We start from the raw sequence: 26,493 nt of genomic DNA on the forward strand, positions 1-26,493 counted from the left end.
TAATTTGGAGCATAAAAATCACACACAGGAGGGAATGTTAGAGTGAATTGTAATGTTTGTCATTTTTATGCTTACCATCCATCTCTACATTGTTTAACTGTGGGATGAAAAGAATTCACTGTCCCCCCCCAGATTCTCGAGGTTCTGGGTGGGGGCTGTAGTCTTTTATTACAGACACATCCTTGTGAAGGTCTTTTTGATGTAAGCTTCCTGCCAGCAGGAGGTCTCACACACACACACACACACACACACACACACATTCTACATACATACAGAAGTTCACACATATACATACAATGCTTGTCTGAGAACCATGTGGGCGTTGCTTTGCTGTGATGCGTTTGTGTGAACTGTTTCTCATAAAAGCAGCGGGAGGAGGCCGGAGTGGGGTCATTTTCGTAGTAGACACCAACGAGACCTCCCTTGCAAGGAAAATCGATCGATCGCTGACTGTCTTGTTTTCTTCATGATGAATAAGTCTCTAAACCAGCGGGGCTTGTGGAAACACAGACCCAACACAAGGGCCATTGATTTTGCACCCCCATCAACGAGGTCGGACCCAATTGTTCTGTGAACCCTTCCATGGCATCCCTGGTTAGGTTAGAGAGTCTCAGCACATTGTAGTGAACATAATTAATGCGATCAACATTCTTATTGGGCGTTATCCATATGAATATGCTTTCAAATCCTGAAGCTACTTGGTCCACTAATTTATACTCGTTTGGAACTCTCCTATTGAGTCGATCCAGGTGGGTGAATTCAGTCTAGGATCATAAACGTGTCCCTGGGTCTCTTTTTGCCAAATGTGTCTCTTACGTTTTGCTGCTAAAGTGCGTGTATTGCGTTGTGGAATGGCTTTACCTTGTTTCCGATTAGCATGAGTGGAGCTCCCAGTCGCACCATAGCACACGTCCCTTCACTTCTCAGAGGAACCCGAACCAAAAGAGTGCTATGTCCACAGTAATATACAACCTTACATTGTTTATGGTTCTTCCCGTGAGTGTGACAGAACACCAGCTTGGGTCAATTTCTCCCAATTTGTACTTTACATCATCCATTGAAAACTTAAAACATGTATAGTTGTCTTTCTTGGCATAAATGGTCCAATGTTGTCTGCTTTGGGATTGGGGAAATAGACTAGACAAGAGAGTGCAGTTGCCAGTACTCACTGCACCTTTAGTCAGCTGCAACATACAGTCATAGCCCCACTTGTCCTCTACATTGCAAAAACTCAAATCTTACCAAGTATATTTGTCTTATTCAAGTCAAAATATCTAATCACACTTAAAATAAGCCATAATAAGCTAAAGAGTAACGTTTCAGTGATATATAGGAACTTGTTTTTAGACAGTACATCTTGGATATCTTGTTAAGTAAAAACTCTTGAAAACATATTGTTTTGAGTCATATCTCACACAAAACAAGCTTTTTTGGAATTTCATAAACGTTTTAAGCTGCTGTGTTATTTGTAAAAGCTGTATCATCTTGTTTCAAGAAATAGACCTAACTTGAATCAAGACATCAAATCTACTTTATTGAGACTGCAGGTTAATAACATGCCAACATTGCATTATTATGAGTCTTAGTATCTTAAGCACAGTGTATTTATTTTCTTACATACCAGTCAAACCATATCAATGTGACATTGAAAAGAGGCAAAACACTGAAATTGTTTCCCTCTCAGTTGTGTTGCACTGAACAGATTGCGCAAAAGTAAATAAAAAGTAAATAGAACAATAATTTTTTGCCAGTGTTTAAAAACATATTTCAGCCCACATATTCACAAAAGACTCAAAAATGATGTTTGATGATGTCAGTGAGATCATACTTCACTGGAATGTACTTGCTGTTACTAAAGTTTACATAGTGGTATGCTGTATAATCAACAAGATTTCCAGCATCCACAAAAATATTTGCCTGAGCTAGACAGGGAACTTCTACCTCATAAGCTAAATATTGATCATTCCACCCAACTGTAGAGAGAGGCTGGCATTCAAAACAATACACAGATGCATTTACAATATAGATGTTTTTAACAAGTGCAAACTCTGGAGCATCATTTATGACATCAGAAATAACCAAAGATTTTTCACATGAATGTTTATTTCCATGTAGCATATTCCACTGTACAGACACTACATGGTCAACTTGCTCAATGAAGTCTTCAATCTTTCCTTCTACATAATGACCATTTTTCACCTCAGAGGCTGGACCAATGTCGACTTCACTTGAAAAAATGGGATGTTTCTCATGCACGTTCTGACTACATTCATAAAGTTGGTTGTGCTTCACAAGAGATTTACAAATATTCTTAAAACTACTTTTCAGAGCCCACTGCTTGAAGAAACAATGTTTTGACTCAAAGCGCATACACATATGCCTCACTGTAGGACAAAGAGCCTTAATCTGAGAAGGAAGATGCAGTAAATAATGATGTTTAGGTATAATATTTTCATCTGGAAACAGTTGTTTGAAATGTTTTAAATGCACCTCTATTAAAAGCTTCAGTCTGGAGAGAGTTGAGACAGCAATAATAGGTGAAAACAGAATTTTTATGATCTCTAACATGTTACGTAGCATTTGTGTGCAATGATTTTCTCCAATTTTGTCCATAAGAAATGGAAGGATCTTAGACAAAACCAGCATCTGCCCAGCTGACTGTTTCAATTTATTTTCATTTGATGACAGCGTACTGACAGATATGGGGCAAGGCTGCTGAGATTTTCCCAGGTCGTCAGCTCGATTCTCCTCCTGCTTTTGTTGTGCAAACTACCCATCATCTTTGAGTCCTGGCACATTTGTATTTGTTTACTCAGAGTAGCTCAGATCCAAGGCAGGCCAAACACCCCGGCAGCTCCACCCACCTCCTCTGCTGTCCAGAAGAGGACCTCTGACTTCTTGCACATCTGCCAGATGTGGCGGTACGACATCGATGGGGAAGATGACAACGTGACCGGGCTTCTCCTTCAGTGAGCTGCTGCTCTTCTGCTGCAACCGGCAAAGCATCTGGCAAGCCGCTCAAGACACTCGCACGGGGCCGGCACCCGCAAAGCATCTGGCAAGCCGCTCAAGACACCTGCAGGACAAATACCGCCGCAGCTCCTGCTACCACCTCCGCTGTCCAGACTGATCCTTGTACATCTGCCAGATGTGGCGGTACGACATCCAAGGGGAAGATGACGAAGTGGCCGGGGTTCTCCTTCAGGGAGTTCCTGCTCCTCACATACAAGTTCTAGAAGCTCATCTTTCCAAGCTCCTTAGTCTACGATGACAGAGAACATTCACAGACAAAATATTCAATACAACTTCTCAACAACAAAGGGACATCTTCTCACACACACACACACACTAAACATTAAAATGTTCTATACCTGGTACTTTAACGATGAACAACCTCAAAAAAACAACAAAAAAAACAGGTTTCTCCATGCCCCTCGTGTCAGAGTCTGTGGATAAGAAAAAAACAAAAAAAAGAAATTCAGAGACCCCTCTGAGTGGGGAGCCCATAATCTGGCGAAGCGCTCAAGAAATTCGCACAGGTGCCCGCTAACTGCAAAGAAGTCCGGCAAAATGCTCAAGATGCCCGCACAAAGCGCCGGCTACTTGGCAAGGCTTCGGGCGAAACGCTCAAGATATCTTTGACAGCCGAAGGCTACCCGGCAAAAACTTCCGGGCGAGGCGCTCAAAACTGCACAGGGTTGCCGGCAAACCCGGCAAAGCTACACCCACCTCTTCCGTTGTCCCGACGTATGCATCAGTCTTCTTGTACATCTCGCAGATGTGGCGGTACGACATCCAAGGGGAAGATGACGACGTGGCCAGGGTTCTCCGTCAGCGAGCTGCTGCTTTTCTTCTTCACTCTGGCCTGAAGACAAAGACCATTGATCCGGATTATTGATCAGATGATTCATTGATTCTGCAGTGAAACGTTCAAGTTTGTGCAGATTTCCTGCTCTTTGTCACTTGCAGCCCATAAATCAACCAAAAACCCAGACAGACTTTCTAATTCATTTGAAAGCCTGATGCTTAGCCTTGTCCATCCTAATCGTAAAAATGGAAAAACAGTTTTATTGGTTATCATCTATCGTCCACCTGGGGCCTTACACAGAGTTTCTGTCTTATTTAGTACTCAGCTCAGATAAAATAATTATTGTGAGTGATTTTAACATCCATGTAGACGCTAAAAATGACAGCCGCCACACAGCATTTAATCTCTTATTAGACTCAACTGGCTTTTCTCAACATGTAAAAGAACCCACCCACCACTTTAATCACACTCTACATCTCGCCATAACACTAGATTTACTAACCCTGCGCAAATATGCGGAAATTCCCTGAGCCCAACACCGACTAGAATTACTGACTTTTTTATTTTCTGGTACAAGTCCCGAGGAGTTATTCAGCCCTGCTGAGATTTTCCCAGGTCGTCAGCTCGATTCTCCTCCTGCTTTTGTTGTGCAAACTACCCATCATCTTTGAGTCCTGGCACATTTGTATTTGTTTACTCAGAGTAGCTCAGATCCAAGGCAGGCCAAACACCCCGGCAGCTCCACCCACCTCCTCTGCTGTCCAGAAGAGGACCTCTGACTTCTTGCACATCTGCCAGATGTGGCGGTACGACATCGATGGGGAAGATGACAACGTGACCGGGCTTCTCCTTCAGTGAGCTGCTGCTCTTCTGCTGCAACCGGCAAAGCATCTGGCAAGCCGCTCAAGACACTCGCACGGGGCCGGCACCCGCAAAGCATCTGGCAAGCCGCTCAAGACACCTGCAGGACAAATACCGCCGCAGCTCCTGCTACCACCTCCGCTGTCCAGACTGATCCTTGTACATCTGCCAGATGTGGCGGTACGACATCCAAGGGGAAGATGACGAAGTGGCCGGGGTTCTCCTTCAGGGAGTTCCTGCTCCTCACATACAAGTTCTAGAAGCTCATCTTTCCAAGCTCCTTAGACTACGATGACAGAGAACATTCACAGACAAAATATTCAACACAACTTATCAACAACAAAGGGACATCTTCTCACACACACACACACACTAAACATTAAAATGTTCTATACCTGGTACTTTAACGATGAACAACCTCAAAAAAACAACAAAAAAAACAGGTTTCTCCATGCCCCTCGTGTCAGAGTCTGTGGATAAGAAAAAAACAAAAAAAAGAAATTCAGAGACCCCTCTGAGTGGGGAGCCCATAATCTGGCGAAGCGCTCAAGAAATTCGCACAGGTGCCCGCTAACTGCAAAGAAGTCCGGCAAAATGCTCAAGATGCCCGCACAAAGCGCCGGCTACTTGGCAAGGCTTCGGGCGAAACGCTCAAGATATCTTTGACAGCCGAAGGCTACCCGGCAAAACTTCCGGGCGAGGCGCTCAAAACTGCACAGGGTTGCCGGCAAACCCGGCAAAGCTACACCACCTCTTCCGTTGTCCCGACGTATGCATCAGTCTTCTTGTACATCTCGCAGATGTGGCGGTACGACATCCAAGGGGAAGATGACGACGTGGCCAGGGTTCTCCGTCAGCGAGCTGCTGCTTTTCTTCTTCACTCTGGCCTGAAGACAAAGACCATTGATCCGGATTATTGATCAGATGATTCATTGATTCTGCAGTGAAACGTTCAAGTTTGTGCAGATTTCCTGCTCTTTGTCACTTGCAGCCCATAAATCAACCAAAAACCCAGACAGACTTTCTAATTCATTTGAAAGCCTGATGCTTAGCCTTGTCCATCCTAATCGTAAAAATGGAAAAACAGTTTTATTGGTTATCATCTATCGTCCACCTGGGGCCTTACACAGAGTTTCTGTCTTATTTAGTACTCAGCTCAGATAAAATAATTATTGTGAGTGATTTTAACATCCATGTAGACGCTAAAAATGACAGCCGCCACACAGCATTTAATCTCTTATTAGACTCAACTGGCTTTTCTCAACATGTAAAAGAACCCACCCACCACTTTAATCACACTCTACATCTCGCCATAACACTAGATTTACTAACCCTGCGCAAATATGCGGAAATTCCCTGAGCCCAACACCGACTAGAATTACTGACTTTTTTATTTTCTGGTACAAGTCCCGAGGAGTTATTCAGCCCTGCTGAGATTTTCCCAGGTCGTCAGCTCGATTCTCCTCCTGCTTTTGTTGTGCAAACTACCCATCATCTTTGAGTCCTGGCACATTTGTATTTGTTTACTCAGAGTAGCTCAGATCCAAGGCAGGCCAAACACCCCGGCAGCTCCACCCACCTCCTCTGCTGTCCAGAAGAGGACCTCTGACTTCTTGCACATCTGCCAGATGTGGCGGTACGACATCGATGGGGAAGATGACAACGTGACCGGGCTTCTCCTTCAGTGAGCTGCTGCTCTTCTGCTGCAACCGGCAAAGCATCTGGCAAGCCGCTCAAGACACTCGCACGGGGCCGGCACCCGCAAAGCATCTGGCAAGCCGCTCAAGACACCTGCAGGACAAATACCGCCGCAGCTCCTGCTACCACCTCCGCTGTTCAGACTGATCCTTGTACATCTGCCAGATGTGGCGGTACGACATCCAAGGGGAAGATGACGAAGTGGCCGGGGTTCTCCTTCAGGGAGCTCCTGCTCCTCACATACAAGTTCTAGAAGCTCATCTTTCCAAGCTCCTTAGACTACGATGACAGAGAACAGTCACAGACAAAATATTCAATGCAACTTCTCAACAACAAAGGGACATCTTTTCACACACACACACACACACACACACACACACTAAACATTAAAATGTTCTATACCTGGTACATTGACGACGGACAACCTCAAAAAAATGACGACGTGGCCGGGGTTCTCGTTCAGGGAGCTCCTGCTCCTCACATACAAGTTCTAGAAGCTCATCTTTCCAAGCTCCTTAGACTACGATGACAGAGAACAGTCACAGACAAAATATTCAATACAACTTCTCAACAACAAAGGGACATCTTTTCACACACACACACACACACACACACACACACACACACTAAACATTAAAATGTTCTATACCTGGTACATTGTCGACGGACAACCTCAAAAAAATGACGACGTGGCCGGGGTTCTCGTTCAGGGAGCTCCTGCTCCTCACATACAAGTTCTAGAAGCTCATCTTTCCAAGCTCCTTAGACTACGATGACAGAGAACATTCACAGACAAAATATTCAACACAACTTATCAACAACAAAGGGACATCTTCTCACACACACACACACACTAAACATTAAAATGTTCTATACCTGGTACTTTAACGATGAACAACCTCAAAAAAACAACAAAAAAACAGGTTTCTCCATGCCCCTCGTGTCAGAGTCTGTGGATAAGAAAAAAACAAAAAAAGAAATTCAGAGACCCCTCTGAGTGGGGAGCCCATAATCTGGCGAAGCGCTCAAGAAATTCGCACAGGTGCCCGCTAACTGCAAAGAAGTCCGGCAAAATGCTCAAGATGCCCGCACAAAGCGCCGGCTACTTGGCAAGGCTTCGGGCGAAACGCTCAAGATATCTTTGACAGCCGAAGGCTACCCGGCAAAAACTTCCGGGCGAGGCGCTCAAAACTGCACAGGGTTGCCGGCAAACCCGGCAAAGCTACACCCACCTCTTCCGTTGTCCCGACGTATGCATCAGTCTTCTTGTACATCTCGCAGATGTGGCGGTACGACATCCAAGGGGAAGATGACGACGTGGCCAGGGTTCTCCGTCAGCGAGCTGCTGCTTTTCTTCTTCACTCTGGCCTGAAGACAAAGACCATTGATCCGGATTATTGATCAGATGATTCATTGATTCTGCAGCAGTGATTGATTCTGCAGTGAAACGTTCAAGTTTGTGCAGATTTCCTGCTCTTTGTCACTTGCAGCCCATAAATCAACCAAAAACCCAGACAGACTTTCTAATTCATTTGAAAGCCTGATGCTTAGCCTTGTCCATCCTAATCGTAAAAATGGAAAAACAGTTTTATTGGTTATCATCTATCGTCCACCTGGGGCCTTACACAGAGTTTCTGTCTTATTTAGTACTCAGCTCAGATAAAATAATTATTGTGAGTGATTTTAACATCCATGTAGACGCTAAAAATGACAGCCGCCACACAGCATTTAATCTCTTATTAGACTCAACTGGCTTTTCTCAACATGTAAAAGAACCCACCCACCACTTTAATCACACTCTACATCTCGCCATAACACTAGATTTACTAACCCTGCGCAAATATGCGGAAATTCCCTGAGCCCAACACCGACTAGAATTACTGACTTTTTTATTTTCTGGTACAAGTCCCGAGGAGTTATTCAGCCCTGCTGAGATTTTCCCAGGTCGTCAGCTCGATTCTCCTCCTGCTTTTGTTGTGCAAACTACCCATCATCTTTGAGTCCTGGCACATTTGTATTTGTTTACTCAGAGTAGCTCAGATCCAAGGCAGGCCAAACACCCCGGCAGCTCCACCCACCTCCTCTGCTGTCCAGAAGAGGACCTCTGACTTCTTGCACATCTGCCAGATGTGGCGGTACGACATCGATGGGGAAGATGACAACGTGACCGGGCTTCTCCTTCAGTGAGCTGCTGCTCTTCTGCTGCATCTGGCAAGCCGCTCAAGACACTCGCACGGGGCCGGCACCCGCAAAGCATCTGGCAAGCCGCTCAAGACACCTGCAGGACAAATACCGCCGCAGCTCCTGCTACCACCTCCGCTGTTCAGACTGATCCTTGTACATCTGCCAGATGTGGCGGTACGACATCCAAGGGGAAGATGACGAAGTGGCCGGGGTTCTCCTTCAGGGAGCTCCTGCTCCTCACATATAAGTTCTAGAAGCTCATCTTTCCAAGCTCCTTAGACTACGATGACAGAGAACAGTCACAGACAAAATATTCAATACAACTTCTCAACAACAAAGGGACATCTTTCACACACACACACACACACACACACTAAACATTAAAATGTTCTATACCTGGTACATTGACGACGGACAACCTCAAAAAAATGACGACGTGGCCGGGGTTCTCGTTCAGGGAGCTCCTGCTCCTCACATACAAGTTCTAGAAGCTCATCTTTCCAAGCTCCTTAGACTACGATGACAGAGAACATTCACAGACAAAATATTCAATACAACTTCTCAACAACAAAGGGACATCTTTTCACACACACACACACACACACACACACTAAACATTAAAATGTTCTATACCTGGTACATTGTCGACGGACAACCTCAAAAAAATGACGACGTGGCCGGGTTCTCGTTCAGGGAGCTCCTGCTCCTCACATACAAGTTCTAGAAGCTCATCTTTCCAAGCTCCTTAGACTACGATGACAGAGAACATTCACAGACAAAATATTCAACACAACTTATCAACAACAAAGGGACATCTTCTCACACACACACACACACACTAAACATTAAAATGTTCTATACCTGGTACTTTAACGATGAACAACCTCAAAAAACAACAAAAAAAACAGGTTTCTCCATGCCCCTCGTGTCAGAGTCTGTGGATAAGAAAAAAACAAAAAAAGAAATTCAGAGACCCCTCTGAGTGGGGAGCCCATAATCTGGCGAAGCGCTCAAGAAATTCGCACAGGTGCCCGCTAACTGCAAAGAAGTCCGGCAAAATGCTCAAGATGCCCGCACAAAGCGCCGGCTACTTGGCAAGGCTTCGGGCGAAACGCTCAAGATATCTTTGACAGCCGAAGGCTACCCGGCAAAAACTTCCGGGCGAGGCGCTCAAAACTGCACAGGGTTGCCGGCAAACCCGGCAAAGCTACACCCACCTCTTCCGTTGTCCCGACGTATGCATCAGTCTTCTTGTACATCTCGCAGATGTGGCGGTACGACATCCAAGGGGAAGATGACGACGTGGCCAGGGTTCTCCGTCAGCGAGCTGCTGCTTTTCTTCTTCACTCTGGCCTGAAGACAAAGACCATTGATCCGGATTATTGATCAGATGATTCATTGATTCTGCAGCAGTGATTGATTCTGCAGTGAAACGTTCAAGTTTGTGCAGATTTCCTGCTCTTTGTCACTTGCAGCCCATAAATCAACCAAAACCCAGACAGACTTTCTAATTCATTTGAAAGCCTGATGCTTAGCCTTGTCCATCCTAATCGTAAAAATGGAAAAACAGTTTTATTGGTTATCATCTATCGTCCACCTGGGGCCTTACACAGAGTTTCTGTCTTATTTAGTACTCAGCTCAGATAAAATAATTATTGTGAGTGATTTTAACATCCATGTAGACGCTAAAAATGACAGCCGCCACACAGCATTTAATCTCTTATTAGACTCAACTGGCTTTTCTCAACATGTAAAAGAACCCACCCACCACTTTAATCACACTCTACATCTCGCCATAACACTAGATTTACTAACCCTGCGCAAATATGCGGAAATTCCCTGAGCCCAACACCGACTAGAATTACTGACTTTTTTATTTTCTGGTACAAGTCCCGAGGAGTTATTCAGCCCTGCTGAGATTTTCCCAGGTCGTCAGCTCGATTCTCCTCCTGCTTTTGTTGTGCAAACTACCCATCATCTTTGAGTCCTGGCACATTTGTATTTGTTTACTCAGAGTAGCTCAGATCCAAGGCAGGCCAAACACCCCGGCAGCTCCACCCACCTCCTCTGCTGTCCAGAAGAGGACCTCTGACTTCTTGCACATCTGCCAGATGTGGCGGTACGACATCGATGGGGAAGATGACAACGTGACCGGGCTTCTCCTTCAGTGAGCTGCTGCTCTTCTGCTGCATCTGGCAAGCCGCTCAAGACACTCGCACGGGGCCGGCACCCGCAAAGCATCTGGCAAGCCGCTCAAGACACCTGCAGGACAAATACCGCCGCAGCTCCTGCTACCACCTCCGCTGTTCAGACTGATCCTTGTACATCTGCCAGATGTGGCGGTACGACATCCAAGGGGAAGATGACGAAGTGGCCGGGGTTCTCCTTCAGGGAGCTCCTGCTCCTCACATATAAGTTCTAGAAGCTCATCTTTCCAAGCTCCTTAGACTACGATGACAGAGAACAGTCACAGACAAAATATTCAATACAACTTCTCAACAACAAAGGGACATCTTTTCACACACACACACACACACTAAACATTAAAATGTTCTATACCTGGTACATTGACGACGGACAACCTCAAAAAATGACGACGTGGCCGGGTTCTCGTTCAGGGAGCTCCTGCTCCTCACATACAAGTTCTAGAAGCTCATCTTTCCAAGCTCCTTAGACTACGATGACAGAGAACAGTCACAGACAAAATATTCAATACAACTTCTCAACAACAAAGGGACATCTTTTCACACACACACACACACACACACACTAAACATTAAAATGTTCTATACCTGGTACATTGTCGACGGACAACCTCAAAAAAATGACGACGTGGCCGGGGTTCTCGTTCAGGGAGCTCCTGCTCCTCACATACAAGTTCTAGAAGCTCATCTTTCCAAGCTCCTTAGACTACGATGACAGAGAACATTCACAGACAAAATATTCAACACAACTTATCAACAACAAAGGGACATCTTCTCACACACACACACACACACTAAACATTAAAATGTTCTATACCTGGTACTTTAACGATGAACAACCTCAAAAAAACAAAAAAAACAGGTTTCTCCATGCCCCTCGTGTCAGAGTCTGTGGATAAGAAAAAAACAAAAAAAAGAAATTCAGAGACCCCTCTGAGTGGGGAGCCCATAATCTGGCGAAGCGCTCAAGAAATTCGCACAGGTGCCCGCTAACTGCAAAGAAGTCCGGCAAAATGCTCAAGATGCCCGCACAAAGCGCCGGCTACTTGGCAAGGCTTCGGGCGAAACGCTCAAGATATCTTTGACAGCCGAAGGCTACCCGGCAAAAACTTCCGGGCGAGGCGCTCAAAACTGCACAGGGTTGCCGGCAAACCCGGCAAAGCTACACCCACCTCTTCCGTTGTCCCGACGTATGCATCAGTCTTCTTGTACATCTCGCAGATGTGGCGGTACGACATCCAAGGGGAAGATGACGACGTGGCCAGGGTTCTCCGTCAGCGAGCTGCTGCTTTTCTTCTTCACTCTGGCCTGAAGACAAAGACCATTGATCCGGATTATTGATCAGATGATTCATTGATTCTGCAGCAGTGATTGATTCTGCAGTGAAACGTTCAAGTTTGTGCAGATTTCCTGCTCTTTGTCACTTGCAGCCCATAAATCAACCAAAAACCCAGACAGACTTTCTAATTCATTTGAAAGCCTGATGCTTAGCCTTGTCCATCCTAATCGTAAAAATGGAAAAACAGTTTTATTGGTTATCATCTATCGTCCACCTGGGGCCTTACACAGAGTTTCTGTCTTATTTAGTACTCAGCTCAGATAAAATAATTATTGTGAGTGATTTTAACATCCATGTAGACGCTAAAAATGACAGCCGCCACACAGCATTTAATCTCTTATTAGACTCAACTGGCTTTTCTCAACATGTAAAAGAACCCACCCACCACTTTAATCACACTCTACATCTCGCCATAACACTAGATTTACTAACCCTGCGCAAATATGCGGAAATTCCCTGAGCCCAACACCGACTAGAATTACTGACTTTTTTATTTTCTGGTACAAGTCCCGAGGAGTTATTCAGCCCTGCTGAGATTTTCCCAGGTCGTCAGCTCGATTCTCCTCCTGCTTTTGTTGTGCAAACTACCCATCATCTTTGAGTCCTGGCACATTTGTATTTGTTTACTCAGAGTAGCTCAGATCCAAGGCAGGCCAAACACCCCGGCAGCTCCACCCACCTCCTCTGCTGTCCAGAAGAGGACCTCTGACTTCTTGCACATCTGCCAGATGTGGCGGTACGACATCGATGGGGAAGATGACAACGTGACCGGGCTTCTCCTTCAGTGAGCTGCTGCTCTTCTGCTGCAACCGGCAAAGCATCTGGCAAGCCGCTCAAGACACTCGCACGGGGCCGGCACCCGCAAAGCATCTGGCAAGCCGCTCAAGACACCTGCAGGACAAATACCGCCGCAGCTCCTGCTACCACCTCCGCTGTTCAGACTGATCCTTGTACATCTGCCAGATGTGGCGGTACGACATCCAAGGGGAAGATGACGAAGTGGCCGGGGTTCTCCTTCAGGGAGCTCCTGCTCCTCACATATAAGTTCTAGAAGCTCATCTTTCCAAGCTCCTTAGACTACGATGACAGAGAACAGTCACAGACAAAATATTCAATGCAACTTCTCAACAACAAAGGGACATCTTTTCACACACACACACACACACACGCACGCACACACACACACACACACACACACACACACACTAAACATTAAAATGTTCTATACCTGGTACATTGACGACGGACAACCTCAAAAAAATGACGACGTGGCCGGGGTTCTCGTTCAGGGAGCTCCTGCTCCTCACATACAAGTTCTAGAAGCTCATCTTTCCAAGCTCCTTAGACTACGATGACAGAGAACATTCACAGACAAAATATTCAATACAACTTCTCAACAACAAAGGGACATCTTTTCACACACACACACACACACACACACTAAACATTAAAATGTTCTATACCTGGTACATTGTCGACGGACAACCTCAAAAAAATGACGACGTGGCCGGGGTTCTCGTTCAGGGAGCTCCTGCTCCTCACATACAAGTTCTAGAAGCTCATCTTTCCAAGCTCCTTAGACTACGATGACAGAGAACATTCACAGACAAAATATTCAACACAACTTATCAACAACAAAGGGACATCTTCTCACACACACACACACACTAAACATTAAAATGTTCTATACCTGGTACTTTAACGATGAACAACCTCAAAAAAACAACAAAAAAACAGGTTTCTCCATGCCCCTCGTGTCAGAGTCTGTGGATAAGAAAAAAACAAAAAAAAGAAATTCAGAGACCCCTCTGAGTGGGGAGCCCATAATCTGGCGAAGCGCTCAAGAAATTCGCACAGGTGCCCGCTAACTGCAAAGAAGTCCGGCAAAATGCTCAAGATGCCCGCACAAAGCGCCGGCTACTTGGCAAGGCTTCGGGCGAAACGCTCAAGATATCTTTGACAGCCGAAGGCTACCGGCAAAAACTTCCGGGCGAGGCGCTCAAAACTGCACAGGGTTGCCGGCAAACCCGGCAAAGCTACACCCACCTCTTCCGTTGTCCCGACGTATGCATCAGTCTTCTTGTACATCTCGCAGATGTGGCGGTACGACATCCAAGGGGAAGATGACGACGTGGCCAGGGTTCTCCGTCAGCGAGCTGCTGCTTTTCTTCTTCACTCTGGCCTGAAGACAAAGACCATTGATCCGGATTATTGATCAGATGATTCATTGATTCTGCAGCAGTGATTGATTCTGCAGTGAAACGTTCAAGTTTGTGCAGATTTCCTGCTCTTTGTCACTTGCAGCCCATAAATCAACCAAAAACCCAGACAGACTTTCTAATTCATTTGAAAGCCTGATGCTTAGCCTTGTCCATCCTAATCGTAAAAATGGAAAAACAGTTTTATTGGTTATCATCTATCGTCCACCTGGGGCCTTACACAGAGTTTCTGTCTTATTTAGTACTCAGCTCAGATAAAATAATTATTGTGAGTGATTTTAACATCCATGTAGACGCTAAAAATGACAGCCGCCACACAGCATTTAATCTCTTATTAGACTCAACTGGCTTTTCTCAACATGTAAAAGAACCCACCCACCACTTTAATCACACTCTACATCTCGCCATAACACTAGATTTACTAACCCTGCGCAAATATGCGGAAATTCCCTGAGCCCAACACCGACTAGAATTACTGACTTTTTATTTTCTGGTACAAGTCCCGAGGAGTTATTCAGCCCTGCTGAGATTTTCCCAGGTCGTCAGCTCGATTCTCCTCCTGCTTTTGTTGTGCAAACTACCCATCATCTTTGAGTCCTGGCACATTTGTATTTGTTTACTCAGAGTAGCTCAGATCCAAGGCAGGCCAAACACCCCGGCAGCTCCACCCACCTCCTCTGCTGTCCAGAAGAGGACCTCTGACTTCTTGCACATCTGCCAGATGTGGCGGTACGACATCGATGGGGAAGATGACAACGTGACCGGGCTTCTCCTTCAGTGAGCTGCTGCTCTTCTGCTGCATCTGGCAAGCCGCTCAAGACACTCGCACGGGGCCGGCACCCGCAAAGCATCTGGCAAGCCGCTCAAGACACCTGCAGGACAAATACCGCCGCAGCTCCTGCTACCACCTCCGCTGTTCAGACTGATCCTTGTACATCTGCCAGATGTGGCGGTACGACATCCAAGGGGAAGATGACGAAGTGGCCGGGTTCTCCTTCAGGGAGCTCCTGCTCCTCACATATAAGTTCTAGAAGCTCATCTTTCCAAGCTCCTTAGACTACGATGACAGAGAACATTCACAGACAAAATATTCAATACAACTTCTCAACAACAAAGGGACATCTTTTCACACACACACACACACACACACACACTAAACATTAAAATGTTCTATACCTGGTACATTGTCGACGGACAACCTCAAAAAAATGACGACGTGGCCGGGGTTCTCGTTCAGGGAGCTCCTGCTCCTCACATACAAGTTCTAGAAGCTCATCTTTCCAAGCTCCTTAGACTACGATGACAGAGAACAGTCACAGACAAAATATTCAATACAACTTCTCAACAACAAAGGGACATCTTTTCACACACACACACACACACACACACACACACTAAACATTAAAATGTTCTATACCTGGTACATTGACGACGGACAACCTCAAAAAATGACGACGTGGCCGGGGTTCTCGTTCAGGGAGCTCCTGCTCCTCACATACAAGTTCTAGAAGCTCATCTTTCCAAGCTCCTTAGACTACGATGACAGAGAACATTCACAGACAAAATATTCAATACAACTTCTCAACAACAAAGGGACATCTTTTCACACACACACACACACACACACACACACACTAAACATTAAAATGTTCTATACCTGGTACATTGTCGACGGACAACCTCAAAAAAATGACGACGTGGCCGGGGTTCTCGTTCAGGGAGCTCCTGCTCCTCACATACAAGTTCTAGAAGCTCATCTTTCCAAGCTCCTTAGACTACGATGACAGAGAACATTCACAGACAAAATATTCAACACAACTTATCAACAACAAAGGGACATCTTCTCACACACACACACACACACTAAACATTAAAATGTTCTATACCTGGTACTTTAACGATGAACAACCTCAAAAAAACAACAAAAAAAACAGGTTTCTCCATGCCCCTCGTGTCAGAGTCTGTGGATAAGAAAAAAACAAAAAAAAGAAATTCAGAGACCCCTCTGAGTGGGGAGCCCATAATCTGGCGAAGCGCTCAAGAAATTCGCACAGGTGCCCGCTAACTGCAAAGAAGTCCGGCAAAATGCTCAAGATGCCCGCACAAAGCGCCGGCTACTTGGCAAGGCTTCGGGCGAAACGCTCAAGATATCTTTGACAGCCGAAGGCTACCCGGCAAAACTTCCGGGCGAGGCGCTCAAAACTGCACAGGGTTGCCGGCAAACCCGGCAAAGCTACACCCACCTCTTCCGTTGTCCCGACGTATGCATCAGTCTTCTTGTACATCTCGCAGATGTGGCGGTACGACATCCAAGGGGAAGATGACGACGTGGCCAGGGTTCTCCGTCAGCGAGCTGCTGCTTTTCTTCTTCACTCTGGCCTGAAGACAAAGACCATTGATCCGGATTATTGATCAGATGATTCATTGATTCTGCAGCAGTGATTGATTCTGCAGTGAAACGTTCAAGTTTGTGCAGATTTCCTGCTCTTTGTCACTTGCAGCCCATAAATCAACCAAAAACCCAGACAGACTTTCTAATTCATTTGAAAGCCTGATGCTTAGCCTTGTCCATCCTAATCGTAAAAATGGAAAAACAGTTTTATTGGTTATCATCTATCGTCCACCTGGGGCCTTACACAGAGTTTCTGTCTTATTTAGTACTCAGCTCAGATAAAATAATTATTGTGAGTGATTTTAACATCCATGTAGACGCTAAAAATGACAGCCGCCACACAGCATTTAATCTCTTATTAGACTCAACTGGCTTTTCTCAACATGTAAAAGAACCCACCCACCACTTTAATCACACTCTACATCTCGCCATAACACTAGATTTACTAACCCTGCGCAAATATGCGGAAATTCCCTGAGCCCAACACCGACTAGAATTACTGACTTTTTTATTTTCTGGTACAAGTCCCGAGGAGTTATTCAGCCCTGCTGAGATTTTCCCAGGTCGTCAGCTCGATTCTCCTCCTGCTTTTGTTGTGCAAACTACCCATCATCTTTGAGTCCTGGCACATTTGTATTTGTTTACTCAGAGTAGCTCAGATCCAAGGCAGGCCAAACACCCCGGCAGCTCCACCCACCTCCTCTGCTGTCCAGAAGAGGACCTCTGACTTCTTGCACATCTGCCAGATGTGGCGGTACGACATCGATGGGGAAGATGACAACGTGACCGGGCTTCTCCTTCAGTGAGCTGCTGCTCTTCTGCTGCATCTGGCAAGCCGCTCAAGACACTCGCACGGGGCCGGCACCCGCAAAGCATCTGGCAAGCCGCTCAAGACACCTGCAGGACAAATACCGCCGCAGCTCCTGCTACCACCTCCGCTGTTCAGACTGATCCTTGTACATCTGCCAGATGTGGCGGTACGACATCCAAGGGGAAGATGACGAAGTGGCCGGGGTTCTCCTTCAGGGAGCTCCTGCTCCTCACATATAAGTTCTAGAAGCTCATCTTTCCAAGCTCCTTAGACTACGATGACAGAGAACAGTCACAGACAAAATATTCAATACAACTTCTCAACAACAAAGGGACATCTTTTCACACACACACACACACACACACACTAAACATTAAAATGTTCTATACCTGGTACATTGACGACGGACAACCTCAAAAAAATGACGACGTGGCCGGGGTTCTCGTTCAGCGAGCTGCTGCTTTTCTTCTTCACTCTGGCCTGAAGACAAAGACCATTGATCCGGATTATTGATCAGATGATTCATTGATTCTGCAGCAGTGATTGATTCTGCAGTGAAACGTTCAAGTTTGTGCAGATTTCCTGCTCTTTGTCACTTGCAGCCCATAAATCAACCAAAAACCCAGACAGACTTTCTAATTCATTTGAAAGCCTGATGCTTAGCCTTGTCCATCCTAATCGTAAAAATGGAAAAACAGTTTTATTGGTTATCATCTATCGTCCACCTGGGGCCTTACACAGAGTTTCTGTCTTATTTAGTACTCAGCTCAGATAAAATAATTATTGTGAGTGATTTTAACATCCATGTAGACGCTAAAAATGACAGCCGCCACACAGCATTTAATCTCTTATTAGACTCAACTGGCTTTTCTCAACATGTAAAAGAACCCACCCACCACTTTAATCACACTCTACATCTCGCCATAACACTAGATTTACTAACCCTGCGCAAATATGCGGAAATTCCCTGAGCCCAACACCGACTAGAATTACTGACTTTTTTATTTTCTGGTACAAGTCCCGAGGAGTTATCAGCCCTGCTGAGATTTTCCCAGGTCGTCAGCTCGATTCTCCTCCTGCTTTGTTGTGCAAACTACCCATCATCTTTGAGTCCTGGCACATTTGTATTTGTTTACTCAGAGTAGCTCAGATCCAAGGCAGGCCAAACACCCCGGCAGCTCCACCCACCTCCTCTGCTGTCCAGAAAGGACCTCTGACTTCTTGCACATCTGCCAGATGTGGCGGTACGACATCGATGGGGAAGATGACAACGTGACCGGGCTTCTCCTTCAGTGAGCTGCTGCTCTTCTGCTGCATCTGGCAAGCCGCTCAAGACACTCGCACGGGCCGGCACCCGCAAAGCATCTGGCAAGCCGCTCAAGACACCTGCAGGACAAATACCGCCGCAGCTCCTGCTACCACCTCCGCTGTTCAGACTGATCTTGTACATCTGCCAGATGTGGCGGTACGACATCCAAGGGGAAGATGACGAAGTGGCCGGGGTTCTCCTTCAGGGAGCTCCTGCTCCTCACATATAAGTTCTAGAAGCTCATCTTTCCAAGCTCCTTAGACTACGATGACAGAGAACAGTCACAGACAAAATATTCAATACAACTTCTCAACAACAAAGGGACATCTTTTCACACACACACACACACACACACACTAAACATTAAAATGTTCTATACCTGGTACATTGACGACGGACAACCTCAAAAAAATGACGACGTGGCCGGGGTTCTCGTTCAGGGAGCTCCTGCTCCTCACATACAAGTTCTAGAAGCTCATCTTTCCAAGCTCCTTAGACTACGATGACAGAGAACAGTCACAGACAAAATATTCAATACAACTTCTCAACAACAAAGGGACATCTTTTCACACACACACACACACACACACACACACACTAAACATTAAAATGTTCTATACCTGGTACATTGTCGACGGACAACCTCAAAAAAATGACGACGTGGCCGGGGTTCTCGTTCAGGGAGCTCCTGCTCCTCACATACAAGTTCTAGAAGCTCATCTTTCCAAGCTCCTTAGACTACGATGACAGAGAACATTCACAGACAAAATATTCAACACAACTTATCAACAACAAAGGGACATCTTCTCACACACACACACACACTAAACATTAAAATGTTCTATACCTGGTACTTTAACGATGAACAACCTCAAAAAAACAACAAAAAAAACAGGTTTCTCCATGCCCCTCGTGTCAGAGTCTGTGGATAAGAAAAAAACAAAAAAAAGAAATTCAGAGACCCTCTGAGTGGGGAGCCCATAATCTGGCGAAGCGCTCAAGAAATTCGCACAGGTGCCCGCTAACTGCAAAGAAGTCCGGCAAAATGCTCAAGATGCCCGCACAAAGCGCCGGCTACTTGGCAAGGCTTCGGGCGAAACGCTCAAGATATCTTTGACAGCCGAAGGCTACCCGGCAAAAACTTCCGGGCGAGGCGCTCAAAACTGCACAGGGTTGCCGGCAAACCCGGCAAAGCTACACCCACCTCTTCCGTTGTCCCGACGTATGCATCAGTCTTCTTGTACATCTCGCAGATGTGGCGGTACGACATCCAAGGGGAAGATGACGACGTGGCCAGGGTTCTCCGTCAGCGAGCTGCTGCTTTTCTTCTTCACTCTGGCCTGAAGACAAAGACCATTGATCCGGATTATTGATCAGATGATTCATTGATTCTGCAGCAGTGATTGATTCTGCAGTGAAACGTTCAAGTTTGTGCAGATTTCCTGCTCTTTGTCACTTGCAGCCCATAAATCAACCAAAAACCCAGACAGACTTTCTAATTCATTTGAAAGCCTGATGCTTAGCCTTGTCCATCCTAATCGTAAAAATGGAAAAACAGTTTTATTGGTTATCATCTATCGTCCACCTGGGGCCTTACACAGAGTTTCTGTCTTATTTAGTACTCAGCTCAGATAAAATAATTATTGTGAGTGATTTTAACATCCATGTAGACGCTAAAAATGACAGCCGCCACACAGCATTTAATCTCTTATTAGACTCAACTGGCTTTTCTCAACATGTAAAAGAACCCACCCACCACTTAATCACACTCTACATCTCGCCATAACACTAGATTTACTAACCCTGCGCAAATATGCGGAAATTCCCTGAGCCCAACACCGACTAGAATTACTGACTTTTTTATTTTCTGGTACAAGTCCCGAGGAGTTATTCAGCCCTGCTGAGATTTTCCCAGGTCGTCAGCTCGATTCTCCTCCTGCTTTTGTTGTGCAAACTACCCATCATCTTTGAGTCCTGGCACATTTGTATTGTTTACTCAGAGTAGCTCAGATCCAAGGCAGGCCAAACACCCCGGCAGCTCCACCCACCTCCTCTGCTGTCCAGAAGAGGACCTCTGACTTCTTGCACATCTGCCAGATGTGGCGGTACGACATCGATGGGGAAGATGACAACGTGACCGGGCTTCTCCTTCAGTGAGCTGCTGCTCTTCTGCTGCATCTGGCAAGCCGCTCAAGACACTCGCACGGGGCCGGCACCCGCAAAGCATCTGGCAAGCCGCTCAAGACACCTGCAGGACAAATACCGCCGCAGCTCCTGCTACCACCTCCGCTGTTCAGACTGATCCTTGTACATCTGCCAGATGTGGCGGTACGACATCCAAGGGGAAGATGACGAAGTGGCCGGGGTTCTCCTTCAGGGAGCTCCTGCTCCTCACATATAAGTTCTAGAAGCTCATCTTTCCAAGCTCCTTAGACTACGATGACAGAGAACAGTCACAGACAAAATATTCAATACAACTTCTCAACAACAAAGGGACATCTTTTCACACACACACACACACACACACACACACACACACTAAACATTAAAATGTTCTATACCTGGTACATTGTCGACGGACAACCTCAAAAAATGACGACGTGGCCGGGGTTCTCGTTCAGGGAGCTCCTGCTCCTCACATACAAGTTCTAGAAGCTCATCTTTCCAAGCTCCTTAGACTACGATGACAGAGAACATTCACAGACAAAATATTCAACACAACTTATCAACAACAAAGGGACATCTTCTCACACACACACACACACTAAACATTAAAATGTTCTATACCTGGTACTTTAACGATGAACAACCTCAAAAAAACAAAAAAAACAGGTTTCTCCATGCCCCTCGTGTCAGAGTCTGTGGATAAGAAAAAAACAAAAAAAAGAAATTCAGAGACCCCTCTGAGTGGGGAGCCCATAATCTGGCGAAGCGCTCAAGAAATTCGCACAGGTGCCCGCTAACTGCAAAGAAGTCCGGCAAAATGCTCAAGATGCCCGCACAAAGCGCCGGCTACTTGGCAAGGCTTCGGGCGAAACGCTCAAGATATCTTGACAGCCGAAGGCTACCCGGCAAAAACTTCCGGGCGAGGCGCTCAAAACTGCACAGGGTTGCCGGCAAACCCGGCAAAGCTACACCCACCTCTTCCGTTGTCCCGACGTATGCATCAGTCTTCTTGTACATCTCGCAGATGTGGCGGTACGACATCCAAGGGGAAGATGACGACGTGGCCAGGTTCTCCGTCAGCGAGCTGCTGCTTTTCTTCTTCACTCTGGCCTGAAGACAAAGACCATTGATCCGGATTATTGATCAGATGATTCATTGATTCTGCAGCAGTGATTGATTCTGCAGTGAAACGTTCAAGTTTGTGCAGATTTCCTGCTCTTTGTCACTTGCAGCCCATAAATCAACCAAAAACCCAGACAGACTTTCTAATTCATTTGAAAGCCTGATGCTTAGCCTTGTCCATCCTAATCGTAAAAATGGAAAAACAGTTTTATTGGTTATCATCTATCGTCCACCTGGGGCTTACACAGAGTTTCTGTCTTATTTAGTACTCAGCTCAGATAAAATAATTATTGTGAGTGATTTTAACATCCATGTAGACGCTAAAAATGACAGCCGCCACACAGCATTTAATCTCTTATTAGACTCAACTGGCTTTTCTCAACATGTAAAAGAACCCACCCACACTTTAATCACACTCTACATCTCGCCATAACACTAGATTTACTAACCCTGCGCAAATATGCGGAAATTCCCTGAGCCCAACACCGACTAGAATTACTGACTTTTTTATTTTCTGGTACAAGTCCCGAGGAGTTATTCAGCCCTGCTGAGATTTTCCCAGGTCGTCAGCTCGATTCTCCTCCTGCTTTTGTTGTGCAAACTACCCATCATCTTTGAGTCCTGGCACATTTGTATTTGTTTACTCAGAGTAGCTCAGATCCAAGGCAGGCCAAACACCCCGGCAGCTCCACCCACCTCCTCTGCTGTCCAGAAGAGGACCTCTGACTTCTTGCACATCTGCCAGATGTGGCGGTACGACATCGATGGGGAAGATGACAACGTGACCGGGCTTCTCCTTCAGTGAGCTGCTGCTCTTCTGCTGCAACCGGCAAAGCATCTGGCAAGCCGCTCAAGACACTCGCACGGGCCGGCACCCGCAAAGCATCTGGCAAGCCGCTCAAGACACCTGCAGGACAAATACCGCCGCAGCTCCTGCTACCACCTCCGCTGTTCAGACTGATCCTTGTACATCTGCCAGATGTGGCGGTACGACATCCAAGGGGAAGATGACGAAGTGGCCGGGGTTCTCCTTCAGGGAGCTCCTGCTCCTCACATATAAGTTCTAGAAGCTCATCTTTCCAAGCTCCTTAGACTACGATGACAGAGAACAGTCACAGACAAAATATTCAATACAACTTCTCAACAACAAAGGGACATCTTTTCACACACACACACACACACACACACACACACTAAACATTAAAATGTTCTATACCTGGTACATTGACGACGGACAACCTCAAAAAAATGACGACGTGGCCGGGGTTCTCGTTCAGGGAGCTCCTGCTCCTCACATACAAGTTCTAGAAGCTCATCTTTCCAAGCTCCTTAGACTACGATGACAGAGAACATTCACAGACAAAATATTCAATACAACTTCTCAACAACAAAGGGACATCTTTTCACACACACACACACACACACACACACACACTAAACATTAAAATGTTCTATACCTGGTACATTGTCGACGGACAACCTCAAAAAAATGACGACGTGGCCGGGGTTCTCGTTCAGGGAGCTCCTGCTCCTCACATACAAGTTCTAGAAGCTCATCTTTCCAAGCTCCTTAGACTACGATGACAGAACATTCACAGACAAAATATTCAACACAACTTATCAACAACAAAGGGACATCTTCTCACACACACACACACACACTAAACATTAAAATGTTCTATACCTGGTACTTTAACGATGAACAACCTCAAAAAACAACAAAAAAAACAGGTTTCTCCATGCCCCTCGTGTCAGAGTCTGTGGATAAGAAAAAACAAAAAAAAGAAATTCAGAGACCCTCTGAGTGGGGAGCCCATAATCTGGCGAAGCGCTCAAGAAATTCGCACAGGTGCCCGCTAACTGCAAAGAAGTCCGGCAAAATGCTCAAGATGCCCGCACAAAGCGCCGGCTACTTGGCAAGGCTTCGGCGAAACGCTCAAGATATCTTTGACAGCCGAAGGCTACCCGGCAAAAACTTCCGGGCGAGGCGCTCAAAACTGCACAGGGTTGCCGGCAAACCCGGCAAAGCTACACCCACCTCTTCCGTTGTCCCGACGTATGCATCAGTCTTCTTGTACATCTCGCAGATGTGGCGTACGACCCATATCCAAGGGGAAGATGACGACGTGGCCAGGGTTCTCCGTCAGCGAGCTGCTGCTTTTCTTCTTCACTCTGGCCTGAAGACAAAGACCATTGATCCGGATTATGATCAGATGATTCATTGATTCTGCAGCAGTGATTGATTCTGCAGTGAAACGTTCAGTTTGTGCAGATTTCCTGCTCTTTGTCACTTGCAGCCCATAAATCAACCAAAAACCAGACAGACTTTCTAATTCATTTGAAAGCCTGATGCTTAGCCTTGTCCATCCTAATCGTAAAATGGAAAAACAGTTTTATTGGTTATCATCTATCGTCCACCTGGGCCTTACACAGAGTTTCTGTCTTATTAGTACTCAGCTCAGATAAAATAATTATTGTGAGTGATTTTAACATCCATGTAGACGCTAAAAATGACAGCCGCCACACAGCATTTAATCTCTTATTAGACTCAACTGGCTTTTCTCAACATGTAAAAGAACCCACCCACCACTTTAATCACACTCTACATCTCGCATAACACTAGATTTACTAACCCTGCGCAAATATGCGGAAATTCCTGAGCCCAACACCGACTAGAATTACTGACTTTTTATTTTCTGGTACAAGTCCCGAGGAGTTATTCAGCCCTGCTGAGATTTTCCCAGGTCGTCAGCTCGATTCTCCTCCTGCTTTTGTTGTGCAAACTACCCATCATCTTTGAGTCCTGGCACATTTGTATTTGTTTACTCAGAGTAGCTCAGATCCAAGCAGGCCAAAACACCCCGCAGCTCCACCCACCTCCTCTGCTGTCCAGAAGAGGACTCTGACTTCTTGCACATCTGCCAGATGTGGCGGTACGACATCGATGGGGAAGATGACAACGGACCGGGCTTCCCTTCAGTGAGCTGCTGCTCTTCTGCTGCATCTGGCAAGCCGCTCAAACACTCGCACGGGCCGGCACCCGCAAAGCATCTGGCAAGCCGCTCAAGACACCTGCAGGACAAATAGCGCCGCAGCTCCTGCTACCACCTCCGCTGTCAGACTGATCCTTGTACATCTGCCAGATGTGGCGGTACGACATCCAAGGGAAGATGACGAAGTGGCCGGGGTTCTCCTTCAGGGAGCTCCTGCTCCTCACATACAAGTTCTAGAAGCTCATCTTTCCAAGCTCCTTAGTCTACGATGACAGAGAACATTCACAGACAAAATATTCAATACAACTTCTCAACAACAAAGGGACATCTTCTCACACACACACACACACTAAACATTAAAATGTTCTATACTGACAGCTGGTACATTGACGACGGACACCTCAAAAAATGACGACGTGGCCGGGGTTCTCCTTCAGGGAGCTCCTGCTCTCTCACATACAAGTTCTAGAAGCTCATCTTTCCAAGCTCCTTAGACTACGATGACAGAGAACATTCACAGACAAAATATTCAACACAACTTATCAACAACAAAGGGACATCTTCTCACACACACACACACACACACACACTAAACATTAAAATGTTCTATACCTGGTACTTTAACGATGAACAACCTCAAAAAAACAACAAAAAAAACAGGTTTCTCCATGCCCCTCGTGTCAGAGTCTGTGGATAAGAAAAAAACAAAAAAAAGAAATTCAGAGACCCCTCTGAGTGGGGAGCCCATAATCTGGCGAAGCGCTCAAGAAATTCGCACAGGTGCCCGCTAACTGCAAAGAAGTCCGGCAAAATGCTCAAGATGCCCGCACAAAGCGCCGGCTACTTGGCAAGGCTTCGGGCGAAACGCTCAAGATATCTTTGACAGCCGAAGGCTACCCGGCAAAAACTTCCGGCGAGGCGCTCAAACTGCACAGGGTTGCCGGCAAACCCGGCAAAGCTACACCCACCTCTTCCGTCCCGACGTATGCATCAGTCTTCTTGTACATCTCGCAGATGTGGCGGTACGACATCCAAGGGAAGATGACGACGTGGCCAGGGTTCTCCGTCGCGAGCTGCTGCTTTTCTTCTTCACTCTGGCCTGAAGACAAAGACCATTGATCCGGATTATTGATCAGATGATTCATTGATTCTGCAGCAGTGATTGATTCTGCAGTGAAACGTTCAAGTTTGTGCAGATTTCCTGCTCTTTGTCACTTGCAGCCCATAAATCAACCAAAACCCAGACAGACTTTCTAATTCATTTGAAAGCCTGATGCTTAGCCTTGTCCATCCTAATCGTAAAAATGGAAAAACAGTTTTATTGGTTATCATCTATCGTCCACCTGGGGCCTTACACAGAGTTTCTGTCTTATTTAGTACTCAGCTC

The 26,493-nt window shown here is 46.1% G+C and overlaps 1 long non-coding RNA gene across 20 annotated transcripts; it reads right to left on the reverse strand.

Moving 5' to 3' along the window:
- Nucleotides 1-3,321: 3,321 nt before the first annotated feature.
- On the reverse strand, nucleotides 3,322-24,209 carry LOC112844392 (uncharacterized). 20 transcript variants are annotated; one of them, XR_003217116.1, is made up of 34 exons: nucleotides 24,152-24,209; nucleotides 23,798-23,871; nucleotides 23,571-23,688; nucleotides 23,330-23,447; nucleotides 21,387-21,503; nucleotides 20,874-21,259; nucleotides 20,030-20,165; nucleotides 19,673-19,747; nucleotides 19,446-19,563; nucleotides 19,205-19,322; nucleotides 15,971-16,088; nucleotides 15,731-15,847; nucleotides 15,490-15,607; nucleotides 13,558-13,675; nucleotides 13,323-13,440; nucleotides 12,774-13,171; nucleotides 11,928-12,063; nucleotides 11,573-11,644; nucleotides 11,344-11,461; nucleotides 10,614-10,999; nucleotides 9,769-9,904; nucleotides 9,413-9,486; nucleotides 8,948-9,065; nucleotides 8,446-8,831; nucleotides 7,600-7,735; nucleotides 7,244-7,317; nucleotides 7,017-7,134; nucleotides 6,770-6,887; nucleotides 6,249-6,646; nucleotides 5,421-5,556; nucleotides 5,065-5,139; nucleotides 4,558-4,955; nucleotides 3,730-3,865; nucleotides 3,322-3,446 (listed from the first exon to the last, which is right to left on the reverse strand). It is a non-coding gene; the product is annotated as an uncharacterized LOC112844392 (long non-coding RNA). The 20 variants fall into 20 exon arrangements; XR_003217128.1 differs by lacking the exon at nucleotides 19,673-19,747; XR_003217119.1 differs by lacking the exon at nucleotides 13,323-13,440.
- Between the last annotated feature and the right edge of the window lie 2,284 nt (nucleotides 24,210-26,493).

The sequence above is a fragment of the Oreochromis niloticus genome, unplaced genomic scaffold, assembly GCF_001858045.2.
Source record: "Oreochromis niloticus isolate F11D_XX unplaced genomic scaffold, O_niloticus_UMD_NMBU tig00000121_pilon, whole genome shotgun sequence".
NCBI classification, from domain to species: Eukaryota; Metazoa; Chordata; class Actinopteri; order Cichliformes; family Cichlidae; genus Oreochromis; species Oreochromis niloticus.